Source organism: Ustilago hordei, assembly GCF_900519145.1.
Source record: "Ustilago hordei strain Uho2 genome assembly, contig: UHO2_mito, whole genome shotgun sequence".
Taxonomy (NCBI): Eukaryota; Fungi; Basidiomycota; class Ustilaginomycetes; order Ustilaginales; family Ustilaginaceae; genus Ustilago; species Ustilago hordei.
In genome coordinates, this window is record NW_024545271.1 from 91,791 (window position 1) to 114,787 (window position 22,997).

The window sequence follows — 22,997 nt, forward strand, 5'->3', positions numbered from 1 at the left end:
GGTCCGGTATTTATTCGGTCAGCTAGCTACAAAAAATCTACTCTAGATTTTATTACTTCAGTAAAATGTAAGATTTCCGCTATTCTCCTAAACCTTATTATGTCGCCAATCTTTCGGGTTTTTATCCTGCTAACTGTTGCACTGCTGACTCAGAGCCTATTTTTTTACGATCCAGTATATTGCGCAGAGAATCCAATGGCCAATATTGCTACTACTTCAAAATCTATTGATAGTACTACACCGTCGGAGGCTAAAACTTTTCCAGATAAGAATCATGCTACTATAACAGAACCCGAGAACGGTAATAACGAGAGTACTACGGTAAAGCTGCTAGCTAAAGGTGCTGGAGCAGCTACTGAAACTGCAATTGAGAAAATGCCTTGGGGTAAAATTCTTGGAGGATATGCAACAACTAAAACAGTTGTTGAGATCTTTAAGTCAACACCAGGACCTGTTCGAGTTAAAGCTGCAGCTGCAGTAGGGGGCTTCGCCCGGTCTAACAACAGGAGCTTTTGTTTATTCTCAAGGGGGGGGCGTAGCCCCCCCTAACGCTATCATGTCTAATGTTCCTAATAGTACTAGTCCTGATACAGCTAATCCTTTTATTCATTGTCCTCTTGAAGAAGGAGACAATACATTTAGTATTATAGACGACGGAGGCATCTATAAATCTCTACTACAATGGCTGAAATCCAATAGTAGTGACCGTTTTCCTTCTGACACAAGTGTTGGTATGATCGATTACATGTCTAGTGCTGCTTTTTTTACTAATTATAACCTAATTGTTTATATTATGTACACAGTAGGATATTATTTCCTATTTGTTGGTTTTATTCTATTTTCGCTAAACTATTTTAGCAAGAAGATGGAATCTTCACTAGGGGGCGAAGCCCGTAAAAAAGTCTCTTCAAAGACTGTTGAATCTATTACACGGCTGCGCGTACGCGCGGTTATACTATTTCAATTAGCAAGGTGATGCTAATTTTTCTTTTTACAATTCTTCTAGTATGTAGCTCTCTTCTTTACTTTAATTATAATATCTCATCAGATGTAGCTAATCATTTTCTTACTAATATAAAAGAACTATATAACGAACCTACTAAGGTTACTATAGAATATCTGTATTATGATGTTCCTGTGGAAATTTTCCGCGCGTACGCGCGGCATCTATAGGACTAATAGCATTTTTTATTGGGCTTTATCGTTCATCTCTTATGTTTAAGCTACTTAAAGGCCATCCTTTTATTCAGCTTGCGCTGGTCCTTGCTATTGTTTCTTGTATGCGAAATATTTCTTGTTATATTATAGATATTACTACAGTAAAGAAGCCTACTGTTCTTCAAATGTTTACTAACTATAATATGTGCAGCAAACTAGTGTTCTACTCTCTTATTTTTATTCTAATTTTCTTCACAATTGTATACATTATTTCTATTATTAAAAAAGAGGTACCTATTTTCGAACTTATTCTATCAGATAAAAAAAATGTAGACGATTCTAATTATAATAAGTATCTATTTTTTAACATTCTAATTATTGTTGCAAAAGTTGCAGTATCCGTAGCATTTGTGGTAGCATTCCAAGGTTTTCTATATCTTTTCTCACATTATATTTCAAGTGATCTACTCCATCTTTTTTATTAAATTAGTATTAACGATACTTTCCCCCGCGCGTCAGCGCCGCGCCAATAAAAAATAGAATATTTTTGCGCGTAGTTATAAAATCGCGCCGCCGTAGGCGCCGAAGGGATCTTCGGCGCAGAGCGCGCCCGCCGTAGGCGGGCGGGCGCAGCCCCCCGCGCGTACGCGCTTTAAATTTTATAGGGGGGCGCATTTTATTAGCGCTGTTTTTTTAAAAAGAAGCGTAGCGCGCCGGGCGGAGCCCGCATCTTTGATTTTATAACGCGCGTAAGCGCCCTTTTTGTTTTTATGCGCTTTATATAATCTTCGATTATATTAGCGTCAAAAAGAACGAAATCGAAGGCGCCAATAAAAAGCGCTCTGCGCCGATTTTTATTGGCGCGGCCTTCTTTTTTTCGCGCAATCTTCGATTTTATTAGCAAAAAAAGAATGCGCCTTCGAGTACTATTATAATGAGTATTCTATTTCCAGTAGTGTTTATTCATCCAGATATGTCTATCCGTGGGCGCCCGCCGTAGGCAAATTTAAAAGAAATTTTATTGGGGGCGCCGATTTGTTCTTTTTTTTATAAAAAAAAAGAAGGCGCCTATAAAAATCTTCGATTTTGCGCGGGTGGAACCCGCGCGGGTGTAACCCTATCGAAGATTTTGCGCGGCTTCGCCCCCCCACCGCGCGTAGCGCCTTCGATTTTGCGCGCGCGCGTACGCGCGGCGTTATAAAATGCCGGCAAATTTAAAGCGCGTACGCGCGGGGGGCTGCGCCCGCCCGCGGGCGCCGAAGGGATCGAAGATTTTTATAGGCGCATTTTATTAGCTACGCTTAGAAAATTCAATTTACTAGTGGGGGGCGCCCTCATTTTATTAGGCGCGGAGAATAAGAAATATGCGCGGTTTATAATGTTACAATTATTGTACTAAAGGTGATAAGATCTGTGGCATTTATCATTAGAGGGTATTCTCTATCTTTATACACATTATATCTCAGGAGATCTATATCATTTTTCTACTTTATTTATTATCTAAACTCATCTTCCTATAAAAATGGAGCCATCTTTGATTGGGCCGCGCATTTTTGTTTTTATTAAGAATCCGCTAGAAAGCGCGATAATAAAATTGTTAATTTTCTAGGCGCTCTCTTATTCCTTTTTATTTCCTTAATAACACTCTAAATTAATGATCGCGCCAATAAAAATCGATGCGCTACGGTTATAAAATCGCGCGTAGCGCATTTTATTAGGGCGCGCGTACGCGCGATTTTGCGCGGGGAATAAAAATAGAATATTTTTATAGCCTATCGAAGATTTTGCGCATAGCGCGTTCTTTTTTTTAATAAAAATGCGCCTGGCGCATCTCTCTTTTTTCTTTCTTTTTCTCGCTAAGCTTATATAATCGAAGATAAGATTATATAAAGCGCTTTCATTTATATAGGTGTTGAGATAATTGAATCTATTAAAAAATATAGAAAATTTCGTAGAAATAGTAATATACCAAAGGGTAGCATATATTTACAGAAGAGCATGAATATACATTCATGGAATATTCTAGAAGTGTTTTACTTCTTTATCTATTCTAAATCTGAAAATTCAATTTATAGTATCCTTAACAGAATGCGCTTTATATAATCTTCGATTATATTAGCGAGAAAAAGTTTATTAAGATAAGATATATAAATAATAATCGGATTAATAGATAAAATCCTTATCATAATATAAAAAAGAATACTTTAAAAAATAGGCGCGCCTTTTTATTTTATAGAATCTTCGATTATATTAGCGAAAAAATGAGAGGGATAAAAATAATAGTTATAATTAATGCGACTACTTAAAACACATCCTATTCTAGGTCTAGTTAATACACGATGCTGCGCAAAAATTCTTCGAAAAATTTGGTCCTAAGTATTATTATGACACTTATCATTCTCTTTGTACTGGCACTAGTTGCCTCACTACTACTCAACTGTATCTTCATTACAGAGCCACTCCATTGTCAAGATCTAACTCCTAATGCTTATGCCGCTGCTAAAGACTCAACAGGAAAAGTACTAGCTGAACTAGCTTCTAGTTCTTCACGTACACTTTCCGAAGATGTTGCAGGTGGAAGTAGTTCAATCAGTCTTGGTCAACAACAAGAGATCGCTCCTAACACTGTAAACAACACAACTCGTGCTGCACTAGCTCGAATAATGGGTCAAGGTGTCGAGTACACAGTTAATAACTTTAACTTCTCGTATCTTCTTGAGATAGGACTTCCAGCTGGAACAGTTGCAGCTGTGGCTTGAAAAAGCACACGAGGAGGTGTATATGCCAAATCAATTGCTGCTGGACTTGCTGCTGCTGCAACATCTACAGGACTAACTGTAGGGAACTCAATTAAAAGCCTACAGTGGCAACACCGCGCGGAGCGCACTCCTGTAGTAAATGCGCTACGCGCGGGGAACTCTAATAGTGTTAGTAATACCAACTCTAATGTTAATAGTGGTAATCCTGATTTTTTTGCTCCGGGCGTAGCCCCCTCTTGAAGAGGGAGACTCTATTAGTAATTTTATGGAGGCAATTTATCAGTACCTGCTAGATTGGATGAAACACCATGATTCTAATCGGCTTCCATCTAATACAGACGGAATTGTATTTGATCTTTCTAGTTACAATCTTCTCTTTACTAGCTTTAATCTAATTGTATATCTTATGTTTACAGCAGTACTATACTCTATTTTTATTGGTTTTGTACAGCTATCGCTAAAATACATCAAGAATATTCTATCAGAAGTAGTTAATCGTAATGGTCTAGTTTATATTACATCAGCAATGGAAAAAATGATTGTAATTACTAAAGTAATGCTTGTTCTGGTATTTGTATTTACTATGACATGTAGTGTATTTCTTTATATTTATTATCATCTACCTGTTGATGTTGCTAAACATCTTAATTCTACTATGATAACACAATATGGCAAATCAATGGATTATACAATTGGATATTATACAGTAGGTATTTCTTTCTACTATCTTCAAAAGTTTTTTACTATTGTAATAACGTCTATTCTAGGATTTTATCGTACATATGCCCTTATTAAGCCACTTGAATGTAGTAGTTATCTAAAAATTGCAATTGTTTTTCTTTCTGTAAATTTTGTAAGCTTTGTAACTCAATTTATTACAAGTATGGTAGCTATTGAAAAGACTGGTCTGACATTTATGGAACTATTTAACAAATGTAATAATAGTATTGATCTAGTATTTTACTCATTTGTTATTGCCATTCTTTCGTCCGTGATTCATTATATTCTCTTTTATAATAAAGAGAAAAGCGTCACAAATTCAGCTCTATTTCTTGAAAACAAAGAATACCCGCGCGTAGCGCAAATCTACGATTTTTATTCCGGAGCGCAGAATATTCTAAGTATTTTCTTTAAGCTCGTAACATCTACGGCCGGTGTATTCCAAGGATCACTATTCCTTTTTGTAGCCTATATCCCTGGTAATACTTATGATATTTACTGTTAAATCCCCGCGCGCAGCGCCTAAATAAATCAAAATTGAATCATATAAAAAAGAGCGCGCGTAGCGCCTTTTGCTTTTCTTTAGATCTTCTATCTTATTCCATATATTAGTAGTAGTTTAAATGATACTAACAATGGGGCGCTACGCGCGCCCCCCCGCTTCCAAGGGAATCGTATTCAATTTCATACTTTCACTTCTATTTATTTGTTCAGGTACATCCATGCGAACTAGACTCTTATCTTACTTCTTGTTCGTAGTATACGTACTATAAATACTAGAGACCGCCCCCATATAAAAGCGCTACGCGCGGCCTTCTTTTTAAAAAAAATCCGCGCGTAGCGCAAAATCGAAGGCGCTACGCGCGGGCTCCGTAGCGCAAAATCTTCGATAGGGCGCGCGTAGCGCAAAATCGAAGATTTTTATCCGCGCGTACGCGCGCCCTAATAAAATGCGCTACGCGCGATTTTATAACCGTAGCGCAAAATCTTTGCGCCTATAAAAATGCGCCAATAAAAAATCGAAGATGCCTTCGGCGCCTACGGCGGCGCGATTTCGTTCTTTTTTTTTAAGAAGGGCGCGGGTTACACTTATAAAATTTCCTAGTAAATTAACTTAACTTTTATTAGGCGTAGCGAAAAATATTTGATTTTCTAACGCGCGTAAGCGCTTTTGTGCTAATATAATCGAAGATTATATGCTTATTTTTCCTCCGGAAAGCGCTACGCGCAGAAAAAGAAAGAAAATCTTTGCGCATAGCGCGGGCGCCCTCCCTAGTAAATTGAATTTTGCGCTCCGCGCCTATAAAAAATGCGCTACGCGCGATTTTTTATTGGCGCACAAAAAAAAGGTCCGTAGAATACTACTTCACATTCGATAAGTACGAAAGTTTGATTTACTCGACCTGGTACTTATAAAAGACCCTTCAATATTCGTATATTTTATATCTTCTATAATATAGGTGTACTTAGACTTTTATTATATAATAATATTTCTTAGGGGCCGCGCTACGCGCAAAATCTGCGATTGGGCGCCCGCAAAATTTACTAGGGGGCGAAGCCCTCCATTTTATTAGGCGTAGCGCATTAAAAAAAAACCCCGCGCGTAGCGCAGGGCCGCGCTACGCGCTTCGATAGGGTTACACCCGGCCGCGCTATGCGAAAAATCGGCGCCGCCCTATAAAATTTAAAAGAGGGCGAAGCCCGCCCAATAAAATTTATTTGAAATTTTATAGGGCGGGCGCCGAAGGGATATTCTATTTTTTATTGGCGCCCCTTCGGGGGCGAAGCCCCCCGCAAAATTTACTAGAAAATTTTCTTAGGCGTAGCGCCTTCGATAGGGCGGCCAGGCGCGTCAAAAAGAAGGCGCAGGAAAGCGCGAGAAAAGAAAGAATATCAGCGAGATTTTCTTAGCAGAAAATAATAAAAGAGATAAGGAAAAATAAAGAAGGAGGCGCTGAGCGCATAATAAAAAGAAAAAACAAAGAAAGAGAATGCTAACACTACTACTACTAATTATTCCTCTGGTAGGTACTCTAATTCTACTAGGTTGGGGACCAGTTACAGAGAAATCAATAACAGTACTTGGTACATCAATTTATTATCAGGTTATCACTATTGCAACCTCACGTTATACTCTATTCTTTCTCGGAATTCTACTTTCGTTTGTAATGAGTATTTATATACATTCACCAGTATATTGCGAAGATGGACCAACTCAAGCTGTAGCAGCTACCGCAACAGAACATAAGTCTTCTATTTCTACAACAGCAGCAGCTATTTCTCAAAAGTCGGAGGCCTCTACAACAGCACCAATTTTTAAGGATCCAGCAGCGATGAATTTCCAGGAGAAGGCGCGTACGCGCGCCTACGGTACAATCGTGGGTGGTATTGTTACAGGTGGTCTTCTTCTAGGAAATGTAATCATTGAGAAACATTTTCCAACAGGATTCCAGATGAAAACCGCTTTTTCAACTGGTATAGCAAATACTGGAGCTCGCCTAGCATCTATCACAATAGCAACTGGATCTGTTGCTCTGCTGTATAATGGAGTTATAGAAGGTACTGCAGCTTATGATACTTACAGCACTAGCAATAAGGCACAATATGGTCGTAATATCGATTCTAACCTTACTACTTCTTCTCAGCAACAAGCGGAAGCTATTAAGGCTATAAATCAATCTAGTGATGCTGCTATCTCAAAACGTCTAGAGACGACAGCTCCTGATACTAATCTCCTGAATAAGGATTATCTACAATCGAAATTTCGGGCGGATTCTGCTGTAGCTAGTAGTCCTAATACTATTACTAATACAGATAGTGTTAGTGGTTCATATACAATTCCCTGTATTCTTGAAGAGCGAGAAAGTACAACTTTTGTACAGTCTTGTAAGAATTTTGTGGTAGATTGGCTTAACTCTGAGTATGGTAGCCGAGTTCCTGGTAATCTAAGTGGTAATCTACTTGATTATTTTACTTTTGATTTCTCTTTTGCTAGTCTTAACCTTATTATCATTTTCATGCATAGTCTGGTATACTGGCTTCTATTTTTCCTCTTTACGCTAGTCTCACTGAATTATTTCAGCAGTAAGCGAGCATCGTGGCTAAACAAAGCTAAAAATAGTGCAGCAGTAATTAAGGTCTTTATTTATACGAATATCCTAGTAGTTGTTTTTCTATTTCTTGTAATTCTAATTTTTAGTGCCTATATCTATTTTTATTGTAATATCCCTGAGGGTGTTGCTCTCCATATTAATAATACCATGAAGATCCTAAAAGATCAGACCACAGATATTACAATTACGAATAGCTTTATGGGTGCTCCTAGTCATTATTATATGAAAACCTCTGGAACAGTAGCACTGTGTATTCTAGGTATTTATCGAACTTATGTTGTAATTCGCCCTATGACTATGCATCTTACTAAAACAATCACAAGTTCTTTCATTGTACTTGTGATTGTTACTGTAAACCTAACACAGAAACTTCTAACACAAACCACAACAATGACGGATAATGCTGAAACTATTACACTTTTTGAGCACTTTGCTCGATATAATGAGTGTAATCACGTCCTATTCTACTCAATGATTATTATTATTGTATCACTTATTATAGTAACTATTCTTACTCATTATAAAAAGAATATGATTGTTACAGATAATGATCAATGTAATCCCGAAAATAATAAGATCCGGTATTCTAAGAAATTCCTTATTTATGAGATTCTAGTCGCATATAATAAGGTTATTACATCTATGGCACTCTATTGTGCCTTCCAGAGTATTGTATTCCTTCATGTATACTCTCTTCCGGGAGATCTAGACTGTTATCTGACTCTTTATTAATAGAAGCGCCTATCGGAATAAAAATATTCTATTCTATTCTATTCGATTTCGTTCTTTTTGCCTACGGCTATAAAAATCTTTGCGCGCGTTATAAAAATATTCGATTTTTATTAGGGCTACGCGGAATATGAAATAAGAATAATCTATCTTCCGCCCCTAGCGCAGTGCGAGTCACCATAGACCATCAATAGTGACCACTAATATCTTTAAATTAGTAGCTACACTATAGACCTAAACAAACTTCTATAGCCCGCGCCAATAAAAGATCGAAGATTTTTGCGCGGGGAATAAAAATCGAAGATTTTGCGCTACGCGCGGCGCATTATTTAAATTATCTACTAAAGCATAGGGGCTCCGCCCCCCCCACTTAATTAACATTAATAATTATTTCCTCTAACACCACACTATTATTATTTATATATCTTTACTAATCATGGCAACTACAATTAAAACTCTATTTAACATTAAAAGTGTACTATTTATCATTACCCGCGCGCAGCGCATAATATTGCATATATTCTAGATACTCCCCCGCGCGTAGCGCATCCTTATCACCTTAACTATTTACCTACTAGTACCTATTATATATATATATTTTTAACCGTGTTAAAGCACCGCGCTATCCGCAAAATATTCGGCGGATAGCGCGGCTACGCTAATAAAATTGACTACTAAATTTGATAACCCCCCAAAGAACTAATTAACCTACATATTAGCGCTCTTCTAAGTAATATTTCTCTCACTTATTATCTCTCAATTATACTACTTACCCGCCCGCAGCGCATACTAATCATTCTAATAACCTCTTACCTAGACTTTAACCCGCGCGTACGCGCCCTATCCTATCACTATTTAAACCACTATTCTCACTATTTACAATGAAGAAAATGGAATGTACTTCATATCTAATGCCACATCATCTAGAAGATAGTACTTTTAATAACCTCACTATTCAAATTATTAGTGGAACTATAATCATAGCTGACTCTTAAATACAGACGATTGGTAATCAGATGGTCACATACAATCCTCTATATATTGATATAGAGATTAATGAGGATACTAATCAATCTGAAACAGGATCAGAAAGCTCTTCATCAGAATCTTCCGAAAATAATACAGTTGATAGTTATATTACTATTATACAATCACGGGCTTCGCCCTGAGGTAGTAGTAGTTCCACTGAATAATCCGAGAACAGGAGAAACACTGAAGAATGCACTAATCACACCTAATCATAACATTCAGCTTAATAATCTAGCTGATACAGTACACTATAGTAGTCTAATCTTTCGAGATACTACATCCAATTCAGTATACACCCGAAACCAAGAGGCCCGTACTCCTGAATAGCCTCAGTAGATCCATAATCCTGATCAACCATACACCATTAGTCAAATCCAATACAAAGCCCAAGAGATAATTCGAATACCAAATAGTCTGAACTCATTTAATGCAATCTTTTTCGATCTCCAACTATTTTTAAAGTATGCTAATATCCACTATATCAATCTCGCTTATAACGGTACTCAACAGAATAACCATGATATAGTTCTTTATTATATTCTAATCCAATATATAGATACTCAACACAAACTAATAGATCCTTATAACTTCACATCACGTTTTTATACAGTTACTCTAGAGATTATGAAAATTTACTATTCACCTAAACTAAAGACTAATAGTGGTCAACTTATAGTTAATTCACCACTAACGTACTCTAACTTCATCCCACGAGTTATCAACTTCCCACTATATACTACTAATAGTATCATCTCATCATTCTCACCTACTACAATTATCTCCACTATCGGATCAGCTTCAGCTATAACTAATTATCTATTCACTCCCGATGAATCCCAATATCAGGAGATTCTATATTCAACCCCTAAAGCTATTGAATATATCGCCAACGAGATCCAACCACTACCACAACCCGATACATTCAAAGAGGTTGCTCAGAACTATATGAAGGCGCGCTCTGCGCTGAATAATCCAAAGAAGACAATAACTCTTCTATCCGCCCTCCTTATATCTCTTATTCTAATCTAGCTACTTATATAATAGAACCTCGGGTCTATAACTAACACTACCTACTAACTATTCAAATATAACCGCACTATTATCAGCACTAACCTACCTACAACCCGCGCAAAAATCAGAGTTATTTTATCCCCCGCGCAAAATCATAGATAGGGGCGGCCCCCTTCCGTAGCGCAAAATCTTAGGCGCGTAGTTAGAAAATCAAAGTTTTTTATTAGGGCGTAGCCCGGGCTTCCCCCCCTAGGAAATTATATAACCGTAGTGCATCGATACTCCCCAATCACCACCATATGACCTAAGTCAATCACCAACTAATACTAATACCCCACACTCAATTAACCTACCCACAACACAACCTACTACCAGCAATACATCTTCTAATACAGCAGTCAATACAATTTATATAGTTATTAACCACGTATATAATTTAAGAATTAATTAATAAGAAGAAGGCGCGTACGCGCGAAAGAAACTAAAAGAGGAAAGCTAAAGGATGCGCTAAGCGGGGATCAAAATAAAGTATCAAAGAATGAAAATAAGTAGATAGATAGATACAAGAACAATTAATAGAATAATATCTAGAAATCCCGCGCAAAAATCTTCGGCGCTACGCCTCTTTTAAAAAAAAAGGGCTATAAAAATGCGCCAATAAAAAATCGAAGATTTTTTATAGGCGCGATTTATTATTCCGTAGCCAGTAAATTTTATAACCGTAGCGCGTAGGCGCGGCGGAGTAAATTGAATTTTATTAGGCGCGGCCGCGCTTCTTTTCTTTTATTTTATTTCATTTCATTTTATTTAAGAGAAAGCGCTACGCGCATACTTGAATTAGGCGCGGGTTTGGCAGCAATCAGAAGCACCTAAGTCCAATAAATGTAATGATATAGAGTTACTTACTTTTTACAAATTCCATTTCATTTCATTTCATTTCATTTATGAAGAATCTTTTTCTATAGCTATTAGAGTATATCTTTTACCCGCCCCTCCTACATTATACAGGTATTATGCCCTACGCGCGGGTTTTCAGTATGTAAGCAGCACCTATCTCAAATATATGTACTTATATAGAGTTGGGGGCCTTCTTTATAATATTATTTAGAGGCGCTACGCGCCCGTTGGATTACTACTATCCCTCGATACCCCCCGCCTCCCATAGATTATACTAGGATTACAGTAGCCGCCCCCCTAATTCCATCCACCACCGGGCGAAGCCGCGCGTACGCGCCTTCTTAAATATGTACAGATATAGAGTTAGACTATTTTTACCGCCCTCATTTTATAGAAATATTTTTCAGGTTGAGAATCACTATCCGTCCTAACCCCATGTATTCCCCCTCTTAAAAATGTACAGATATACGGTGGAGATATTTTTACAATTTTCATTTCCAAGAATTAGGCGCCTATAAAAATCTTCGGCGCGGCTACGCTTAGAAGCCTTCGGCGACTAGTAAAAGGCGCCTACGCGCAGGCGCGGGTTGATTACCAGTACCCGTGTCTAGCCTGTGTATTCCCCCCCTCTTAAATATGTACAGATATATAGTTAGGGAATTTTTGCAATATTGTTTTAATAGAATAATTATACGGGTTGATAATGAGTATACGGTCTAGGGCTGTGTATTCCCCCCAGTGTATTCCCCCGAGTCACACCTATGTATTCCCCCCTCTTTATTAACATTAACTATTATTTCCTCTAACACCACTCCATTTTTATTTCTTTATTTATTTCTTTATTTATTAATTAGAGGCGCCGGGCCTATAAAAATATTCGGCGCGGCTACGCTTATAAAATTGTAAATTTGATTAGGCGCGGTTATTTATTAGGAAAATATTTCTTTATAGTTTAATTTCCTTAATTATTTTTGTTTTTAAAGAATGCGGCGCCTATAAAAATCGAAGATTTTGCGCGGGGAATAAAAATCGGCGCAGAGCGCTTTTTATAAGATTTTTTCAATTTTTATCTTCGCATTCTTTTTTAAAAATGTAAAAAAAGGTAATCTAATGTGATGATCTCTTTTTCCCTATATAAAAAACAATTATAAGAATTAGAATAATAATAAGTTGAATTTAAAGAAGAATTAGTAGAATTAGAATAATAGCCGCGCTATGCGCAAAATCGTAGATTTTTATTTTTGTAGCGCAATCCAATTTATTAAATAGAGTTTTACGTTATTTATTCGCAAAATATTTCTTTTTAGTTTAATTTCCTTAATTATTTTAATTTAGCGCCTATAAAAAATATTCGGCGCGGGGAATAAAAATCGCGCCGCCGTAGGCGCCCTATAAAATTGAAAATAAATTTGCCTACGGCGGGGGCGCTCTGCGCCGATCCCTTCGGCGCCCGCCGTAGGCAAATTGAAAAGAGGGCGAAGCCCGCCTACGGCGGGCGGGCGCAGCCCCCCGCGCGTACGCGCTTTAAATTTTCTAGGGCGGCGCATTTTTATAGCCTACGGCGGCGCGGAATGGATTAAATATTAATAGAAAACGAATTAATAGTAAACTAACCTCACATAGAAATAGTAATAGAAATAGAAATAGAAATAGAAATAGTAATAGAAATAGAAATAGAAATAGAAATAGAAATAGAAATATATACATTTTCACTATCACAATCAGTTTCACTTACACTTTCTCTACCGGCTCTAAAAGAGGAAAGCTAAAGGATGCGCTACGCGGATCAAAATAAAGTATCAAAGATTGAAAATAAGTAGATAGATAGATACAAGAACAATTAATAGAATAATATCTATAGGGGCGCCTTTTAATAAACAAAAAGAGATAGCGCGTAGCGCCTATAAAAATCGGCGCAGAGCGCTTTTTATTTTGTAGCGCCCCCGCGCAAAATCGAAGATTTTTATCGGCTCGGATCTCTTTAAAAAAAAAAAGAACGAAATCGGATATTTTGCTTTGCGCGCCGGAGGCGTTATAAAATTTACTAGTGGGCGAAGCCCAACTTTTATTAGGCGCTCTTTTTCAGTTATTATCAAAAAAGATTTGGATATACTATAGGAATACTATTAATCGGTATATTAAGGTAATACTAGCTTAATTGGTAAAGCGCCAATCTGTGGAGTTGTGTTTATTTCGGTTCAAGTCCGAAGTTTTACCCGTGTTAGTCATAGACAATACTAATTTAATAGTTGTAAATAGCTTATTTGTTGTTATTATAAAAATAACTTTGTATAGGTAGACTATATTATAATAATTATGCTTCAATGAAGTAGAAAGGTCCAAGGTTAATAAATATTAGAAAATATTTCCATCTAGGATAGAGAAAAGTTAAAGAAATTAATAAAAGAATACGCCCGCGCAAAAAAATATTCGATTTTTTTATTGGGCGTTTTAAGTAAATATTCTTTATTGTAAACAGTCTCCTAATATTATCCACTATTAATAGTATGTGCAAAATAAGAAATATACACTACTAAATATAGTATATTATCGTTTTATATAATAAAATGCGCGGCCACAAATATAAGATTTTGCGCGGTGTATTTAAACAAAATTCGGCCTAATTATAATTAGTTCCCCTTTACAGCTGGAATAGGCTAACTGGTTAAACCATACCATTCATACTGGTAAATCGACGGGTTCGAGTCCCTCTCCCAGCTATTTTCATCGAAATACTCAACTAACGCTTTTAGTAAATTAGAATATAGTGCGCCAATAAAAATCGAAGGCGCTACGCCCTTCTTTTTGTTTTTTAATAAGAACAAAAAGAACGAAATCGAAGATTTTGCGCGTAGCGCTTAAAAAAAGAAGGCCGCGCAAAAATCTTCGGCGCCTTCTTTTTTTTTAAGAAAAAAAAAGGCGAAAAAATCTTCGGCGCGCGCGCGTACGCGCGGCGTTATAAAATCGCGCCGCCGTAGGCGCCGAAGGCATCTTCGGCGCGCCCTAGAAAATTGAAAAGAGGGCGAAGCCCGCCTACGGCGGGCGGGCGCAGCCCCCCGCGCGTACGCGCTTGAAATTTTCTAGGGCGGCGCATTTTATTAGCTACGCTTATAAAATGAGGGCGCCCAGTAAATTGAATTTGATTAGGCGCGGTGGGGCGCCTATAAAAAAGATTCTATCCCTTCGGCGCCCGCAAATTTCTTTTAAATTTTCTAGGGCCTAATCAGGGCTTCGCCCCCTAGGAAATTTTATAAGCGTAGCGCTTTTAATTTAATTTAATTTACTAAAGTAATTTCTCTTTACTAAATATAAAATTAGTAGATTAGCAATATTCAAATTCTTTTTTAGTTATTTGTATAAATGTTATACTTCCCGCCGAAGGCTATCATCCGCGCGTAGCGCTTAAATAAAATACTACTTTTTAATAACTCTTATAGTTAGCTAGAATATTAAATAGTTAATAAAACGTTTTTTAATCCTAATCGATACAAAAAATTTTATACTACTATATAAGATTATAAGAAATTACATTCTAATTTTTTGCGCTACGCGCGTAATTCTATTTTTTTCTTTTCTTTATAGCACACTAGAGGGCTCGAACCCCTACATCTCCTAATCCGAAGTTAGGCGCTTTACCAATTTAGCTAAGTATGCTTTCTAATTTTATATCTATTAATGAATAGGCGCGGACGCGCGCCCTCTTATAAAAGAGAAAATTTAGAAATTAAAGATAAGGAAAGATATTGCATATTTTTAACATGTAAATTTGTGGGTTATAAATTTAATTAGTTAAATTGCGCTACGCGCGGCCACAAACTGATTATTAGTGCAATCACTAACCATAGAATTTTAGTCTATTTATGCTGTGAGTGATAGGACTTGAACCTACACAGTCTAAGACTACCGACTCCTAAGGTCGACTTGGCTACCAATTTCAACACACTCACATATATTTATATACCTATATAAGTTAAATAGAGTATATATTAAAAAGTATCTTTACTAAAATATACCGCCCCGCCCCCGCCGTAGGCAAAAATCGAATATGAATATTTTTATCCGAAGATTTTTATTTTTATAGGCGCTTCTATTCTTGATGGGCGGGGGAGATTGAACTAATATCAAAAGCTACCAGAATACTTGGTACTAGAATTAGGAGTGCGATAGCCATAGGTAGCATACCTGTCCAACAGAATACCATAAGTTGATCGTAACGAACTCGAGGTAGTGTAGCACGAATCCAGACAAATAGGAACATAAATAGGACCGCTTTAAATCCTAGAACTAGACTTTGTAGATTAATATAAGTAGGATTCTCAAATAGTTCAATAGCGTTATATCCACCAAGAAATAGAATGGCAGAGAATGTAGACATTAGAACGATACTCCCATATTCAGCTAGGAAGAAGAAAACGAAGATCATACCAGAATGTTCAGTCATAAATCCAGCAACTAGTTCAGATTCACTCTCGGCAAGATCGAATGGTGTACGGTTAGTTTCAGCAAGTACTGAAATGAAGAATAGAATAAAGATAGGTAGTAGAGGTACGATATACCATACACTTTGTTGTGCCTCAATAATTTCTGTAATATTGAATGTACCACAAAGCAGAATAACGGTTAGTACAGCAGCACTATAAATTAGCTCATAACTAATCATTTGAGCAGTAGATCGTAGTGAACCAAGGAAAGCATATTTAGAATTAGCAGACCATCCAGCAAATAGAATACCGTATACTCCAATACTTGATAGAGCTAGAGAGTAAAGAATACCTAGTGAGAAATCACTAAGAGCCAGACCAGGTCCTAGAGGAATTACACCCCAACCTAGTAGACTAAAAATTAGTGTAACCATAGGAGCTAGAAAGAATAGACTTTTTGTAGCTTGTGATGGAATTACTTGCTCTTTAATAACTAGTTTTAGAGCATCTGCGACTAATACTTAGTTACTATTATTATTATTTATTATTTGAGGAATCTTTACTTGTGGGGGGGGGGGTTTCACCCCGCCCTAAGTAATAAAACCCTTTAAATGGTTTTCCAGTATTTATCTTTGACGGAAGTGTAGCAGGTGAAATAGGTAGAACACTAGCTGCAGAACGTAGACTACGAAAGGGTTTATTATTTCCGAGTGTGAAAGAATCAGCACTGTAAACGTATACTTTTGTACCTGACATTTCTGCAGCTTTATCTAGAGCCGTACTACCAGGTCCTTTACCAAAGAAAGGATTAAGAGTCCCTAGTCGTGATTTCCTTTTTTTAACTCGAGTTATTTCTGAATCTTTACGTCCAATAAGACTAGCACTAATGCCTTCGGCGCCCGTGTTAGTAGTGACATAGTGCTAGAAATGGGTTGAACACCGGCAATTGTTAGTACATTAAGTAGAGGTTGAAATTGAGCAAGATACCGCGCGTAGCGCCTCACGTGTAAATAGATCTTTACATGGGCGCGCGCGTAGCGCGGCTTCAACTACAGTAATAGAAAAGTATTTCCATCCAAATACACGGAGAAATAGACCAAGAAAATTAGTTTGATTTGCCCGGCGCCTATAAAAAAGCGCGGGAATAAAAATCGCGCCTATAAAAAATGCGCTACGCGCGCCCGCCCTATAAAATTTCAAAGAAATTTTATTGGGCGGGCTTCGCCCTCTTTTCAATTTTCTAGGGCGGCGCATTTTTATAGCCTACGGCGGCGCGGTATTTAAACCGCATTCCAAGATTAGAAGAAGACCCATAATATGTAAACATTCGGAAAGGTAGAAAAGTAATTTTGTAAATACCGCGCCTATAAAAATGCGCCGCCGTAGGCAAAAATCGAAGATTTTTTATGCGATTTTTATTGGCGCACTCCGTTCCACTTACGTCGAAAAGCAGCTAGATTAGTAGGTACATCCTTACAATGATCTACTGCTTTATGGTTTTTAAATCGTTGAATGCGCTGCGCGCGGCCAAGAAGTAAAACGGAGAACGTGTTGATAAAGTTGACTAGGGTTTGCTGCTATAAAAGGTACTCCCGTCATGATAACCGAACTGTATTCATATTCTTCAGAATATGAATATACGAGCCAAGTTATTGCAATAATAATAAAAATAGCGACTAAGAGTGGATTATATCATCATCCTTAATAAGGATGCGGAACGCGTAATCTCTGAGGATCCCATAAAAGTAACTTCGATGGTTTCCTGCTGATTGTTCATTGTAATATTCGCCAGATTTTTACACGAAGTACTGGTCGACATTAGAGGTTTCCAGCATACAGTTCCGTTTTCATTTATTTCTTACGAAATAACGCCGCTCGCCAAATTAATTAGAATAAACGGTTGCAGTAGAGCATAGTATCCAACAACATTAGGTCCAATTCGTCGTTGCATTGATCCCATAACTTTTCGTTCGATTACTGTCATGAAAGCAACACTTAGTAGAATTGGTACTAGTACTACCAGAATCTCTAGTAGCTGGGCAGCGCCCTGATATAGAATTGTAAGCATTTTTAAATTAATGAAATTTTTCTGCGTTACTAATTTCTACTTGTTATAATTCCATTTTATTTACATAACTAGTAGATACGCACGGTAATAAGTCTATACTTATTGTATAGTATAATTAAATCGCGCCGCCGTAGGCAAATTTGTAAGAAAAAGCCGCGCTACGCGCGCTCCTACCAAATGGAGGAAAAAGCGCTACGCCTTAGAAAATTTGCCTACGGCGGGGGCGAAGCCCTGCGCGGGGGGCGCGCGTAGCGCCCCGCCCTATCGAAGATTTTTGCGCGTAGTTATAAAATCGCGCGTAGCGCATTTTATTAGCGCTGTTTTTATTAAAAAACAAGCGCGTACGCGCGCCCTATCGAAGATGCCTTCGGCGCGCTACGCCTCTTAAAAAAACAAAATGCGCTACGCGCGGGCAACAAATAAATAGATTATTATGTATAGAACGCTAATAAAATCTTTGATTTTAGCCTACCCCGCGCATTCTAATTTATTTAAGAGAAAGTAATAAGTATAGACAGGAGTAAATCAAATTTAGATTCTATTCCTATATCTCGAAATAAATAATGCGCATTCTGCTTATTTTTCTAATTTTTCCCGCGCATCTTCGATTTCGTTCTTTTTATGCGCGCCAATAAAAAATCGAATATTTTTTATAGGCGCTTTCCTTAGCGGATTCTTTTTGTTTTTTAAAAAAGGCGCCTTATAAAATCGCGCGTAGCGCATTTTATTAGGGCGAAGCCGCGCGTACGCGCGCCCAATCGAAGGCGCTACGCGCGGCTACGCTTCTTTTTTTTATAAAAAATGCGCTACGCTTATAAAATTCAATTTACTAGTAAATTTCATTTTATTAGGCGCGGGGCCATTTTTATAGGCCCAGGCGCGAATTAAACAAAAAGGCGCTTACGCGCGGGGCGGTAGAAAAATTAGCGCCAGCGCACAAAAAGGTCCGTAGAATACTACTTCACGTTCGATAAGTACGAAAGTTTGATTTCCGGTACTAATAAAAGACCCTTCAATATTCGTATATTTTATATCTTCTATAATATAGGTGTACTTAGACTTTTATTATATAATAATATTTCTTAGGGGCCGCGCTACGCGCAAAATCTGCGATTGGGCGCCCGCAAAATTTACTAGGGGGCGCGCGTAGCGCCCCGCGCGGTGATACATTTACACTTATCCAAATTAGGCATTCTACTGCAGCTTTTTCACGACTTATGAGTAAAACGGGCTCGAGCTATTGTTAAAGCGCCTATAAAAAATATTCGATTTTTTATTGGCGCGGTGCGCTACGCGCGGATTCGTGATACCATTTTTATTAGTAATACACCGCGCACCTAATGCAAATATTAATACTCTACTTACTCTTACGGAACTTAAATCAATTGTTGATAACATTCTTAAACTACCTATTACTCTACCAACATCCAAAAAAGTGAAAGTTACTAATACTCTTACAAATGAAATTCTTTATTTTGATTCTCTAGGTAAAGCAGCTATTCATTTTAATAAACCTCCGGGCGAAGCCCCCCTTTCACGACCTGTTAACCTCAACACACTTTATCTTAAAAAATAGAAGCGCCTATAAAAATCTTCGGCGCGGCTACGTTTATAAAATTTACTAGGAAATTTTGCGGCGCGGAATATCTTTATTCCCCCGCGCGTACGCGCTTTTTGTTTGTTTTTTTTAAGAAAGAAAATGCGCCGCCGTAGGCGCCCTATAAAATTTCAAAGAAATTTTATTGGGCGCGCTCTGCGCCGATCCCTTCGGCGCCCGCCGTAGGCGGGCTTCGCCCTCTTTTCAATTTTCTAGGGCGGGCGCAGCCCCCCGCGCGTACGCGCTTGAAATTTTCTAGGGCGGTTTTTTAAGAATGCGCTGGCACGGAAGTAAAATTACTATACGCGCCTATAAAAATCGAAGATTTTTATGCATTTTTTAAGTATAATTACTATACTTTTTTGCAATGCGCCAATAAAAATCGAAGGCGCGTCCGCGCAGGCGCGTGTAGAATTGTGAAAGGGGGAGATTGTAAGTTATAATATTAAGCTTGGCTATCGATCCATGCAAGGTATTTTTTTGGTGTTACTGCCTCAATAGCAATTTTTGTTTCTTCTAAATGGTCCGTATTATTTTGATTATAATTAGACGCCTCTACAATTAGGAAACGATTTTTGTATAGTTTTCCTCTCATAATATATTTAGATTTGATTGTACCTGAGTTAATAGTACTTCCCATATTAATAGCTCGTTTAGCGTCAGCAATACTAGAATAAGAATAAGCGGTATTTGTTTTCTTATCTACAACTACTACAGCAATGCTATTCTTAGCAGAAGTTAGTGTATTACGACAAAATAGGATAAGTACTGGTAGACCATTAACAATACATTGAGTGAATTTTTTGTTAATATTATTCTTGATTGGACTACGAGTAATATTAAAATCCTTTGCTGCTTCTCCACTAGTTGAATATTCTCCGCGCGTAGCGCTTATTAAAATTCTCATCGTAAGCCGTTTTTCAGGAATACTAGTGTAATCAATTTGACTAAATAGAGAGAGATGATCTTTATTTTGAACACCCACGTTAAGAATTGGTTTAGTATTATCTACAAACCGTACATATTCACCTAGAACATCTGATTTATGGTAAGTTATATAATTCATAGATGTTTGAATATTTCGTTTATCAATATCTAGCAGTTGTCCTGCTCGACGAATTGAAGAGAAATCATAGACTTTATCAGTATCACGAGTGATAGCTTGAATTGGTGTTGTATTTCGATTATCAACAAATTCTTTAGTCCGCCGTAGGCAATATTAAAAGAGACTTCTTGCCCGTGCTGGTTCCACACTATGAATAATAGCTTGTTCATACATACGTGCTTCATATTGAGTAAATTGCTGTAGTACATGAAATAGTTTATTATCATTACTGTAACTATTATCTTTATTATACTCCTTCATGAAGTCAAAATAAGAATTAGGAATTGTTTTAATGGCGCGCGTAGCGCACTATAATTCTCGATACCATTTGCAAAGAGAGTTTTATGGAATTTAGCACCTTTAGTACTATCGTCGTAAAGATCTCGAATAGAACTGTAATGATTTCCAAATCGTCGCTCAAAATCTGTAGCACTTCCGACGTATTTATCATCAGATACATTATCTTGTACAATATATAGCGCCTATAAAAATCTTCGATTTTTATTGGCGCGGATTCGTTATTAAATTGAGATCGAGGCGCAAAGCGCGGTATTTTTTAGATTTACTGTATTTTCATTATTAAGAATACCTTCTTTAGATACCTCATAGTAACTAATACCGGTATTCCCAGTAGGTTCTTTTAGTAGGGCGCGTACTTTTTTATCAGCGCGCAGCGCATTCTTTAATGATAGAATGCGCTGCGCGCGGAGTAAAAATTAGAAATATCATTAAGCATTAGTCGACTAGCTTTCATCATATTTGTATCACTCCATGGAATATAAATACTACTTGTAGAATTATTATTCGCATCATCAAAAGTACTAGTAATGTAATTACTAAAGTAACCACTAGTACCAATCATATCAGTTTGTACTGAATTAAAAAGGGGGGAAGCTTGGCTATCAATCCATGCTAGGTATTTCTCAGGTGTTACTGCTTCAATTGCTACAGGCATGAAACCATGGTAAACTCCACAGATCTCTGAACATTGACCATAGAATACACCTTCTCGTTCAATCAGAACAGATGTTTGGTTAAGTCGACCAGGAATTGCATCAATTTTTAGTCCTAGTGATGGTACGGCAAAATCATGAATAACATCGGCACCAGTTACAATGAACCGGATATGTGTATCAATTGGCACAACCATTCGGTTATCAACTTCTAGTAGTCGTAGTTGACCATCTTCTAGATCTGTCTCTGGTACCATGTATGAGTCGAATTCAATACTTTCACCGTCTTCGTTAATGAAGTCTGAATATTCTGCACTCCAGTACCATTGGTGTCCTGCTACTTTAACTGTCATAGAAGGACTAATTACCTCATCCATAAGGTAAAGTAGTTTGAAACTAGGGAAAGCAATAGCAATAAGTACTAGAGCAGGTGTAATTGTCCAGATTAGCTCAATTAGAGTTCCGTGGTTAGCATATTTGTATACTAGTTGTGATTTGTTACTATTGAAGTTAATAATAACTGATGATAGTACCCACAGTACTCCGAAACAAATAAATACTAGGTAGAAGAAAATGGAATCGTGTAGTTCTGTAATTCCTTCTTGTGTTGGTGATGCACCATCTTGGAATCCTAGTTGCCAAGGTTGTGGTGCATCGTTAAAAATTGCTGTAGTAGCAACTCGAGATAGATTAAACATTTTAACAATATATTTATATAGAATAATAGCTTTGCTAACCCTAGATCATTACTAAGTAATTGTAACCAATTATAGTAAGAAAATAGTATTCTATAAAACAAAAATTATCCGCGCGCCCCCTAGTCGCCGAAGGCTTCTAAGCGTAGCCGCGCTATGCGCCGAAGATTTTGCGCTACGCGCGGCGCTGTATTTTATAGAATAACTTTATAAGATAGAAATATAGTAATATTACTAAACTGTATATATAGCAGCTCTTTTTAATGATTACTTAAAAATAAAAAGAAAATGAAAGCGCTTTGCGCACTAAAAAATTCTAGAGAGTAACCGCCCTATAAAAATATTCGATTTTTATTGGGCTTTAAAAGAGAAAGCAGCACAAAAAAAAAACAAAAAGAATGCGCTACGCGCGGTAATTTTCCCCTTCCTATAAGAGAGAATAATTATTATAAACAGTTATTTTACTCTTCACCCGCCCCTAATAAAAATCGAATATTTTTATAACGCCGCGCGTACGCGCGCGCGCAAAATTGACTAGTCGCCGAAGGCTTCTAAGCGTAGCCGCGCCGAAGATTTTTGCGCGGGTGGAACCGCGCTATGCGCCGAAGAGGGCGCCCGGGTGGAACCGCGCTATGCGCCGAAGATTTTTGCGCTACGCGCGGCGCATTTAGTATTAATTATAAGAAATGTATATACTCTAATTTTTAGATCATACAAAACGATATAAAATATACTTTTTATC

General features: G+C 37.5%; 4 non-coding genes across 4 annotated transcripts; 2 read left to right on the top strand and 2 right to left on the bottom strand.

Moving 5' to 3' along the window:
- Positions 1–13,559: 13,559 nt before the first annotated feature.
- tRNA-His(GTG) lies at positions 13,560–13,633 on the top strand. The gene has a single exon. It is a non-coding gene; the product is annotated as a tRNA-His (tRNA).
- Positions 13,634–14,062: 429 nt separating this feature from the next.
- Positions 14,063–14,136, top strand: tRNA-Met(CAT). Its single transcript has one exon. It is a non-coding gene; the product is annotated as a tRNA-Met (tRNA).
- Positions 14,137–14,996: 860 nt separating this feature from the next.
- On the bottom strand, positions 14,997–15,070 carry tRNA-Arg(TCG). Its single transcript has one exon. It is a non-coding gene; the product is annotated as a tRNA-Arg (tRNA).
- A 210-nt stretch (positions 15,071–15,280) lies between these two features.
- Positions 15,281–15,363, bottom strand: tRNA-Leu(TAG). The gene has a single exon. It is a non-coding gene; the product is annotated as a tRNA-Leu (tRNA).
- Between the last annotated feature and the right edge of the window lie 7,634 nt (positions 15,364–22,997).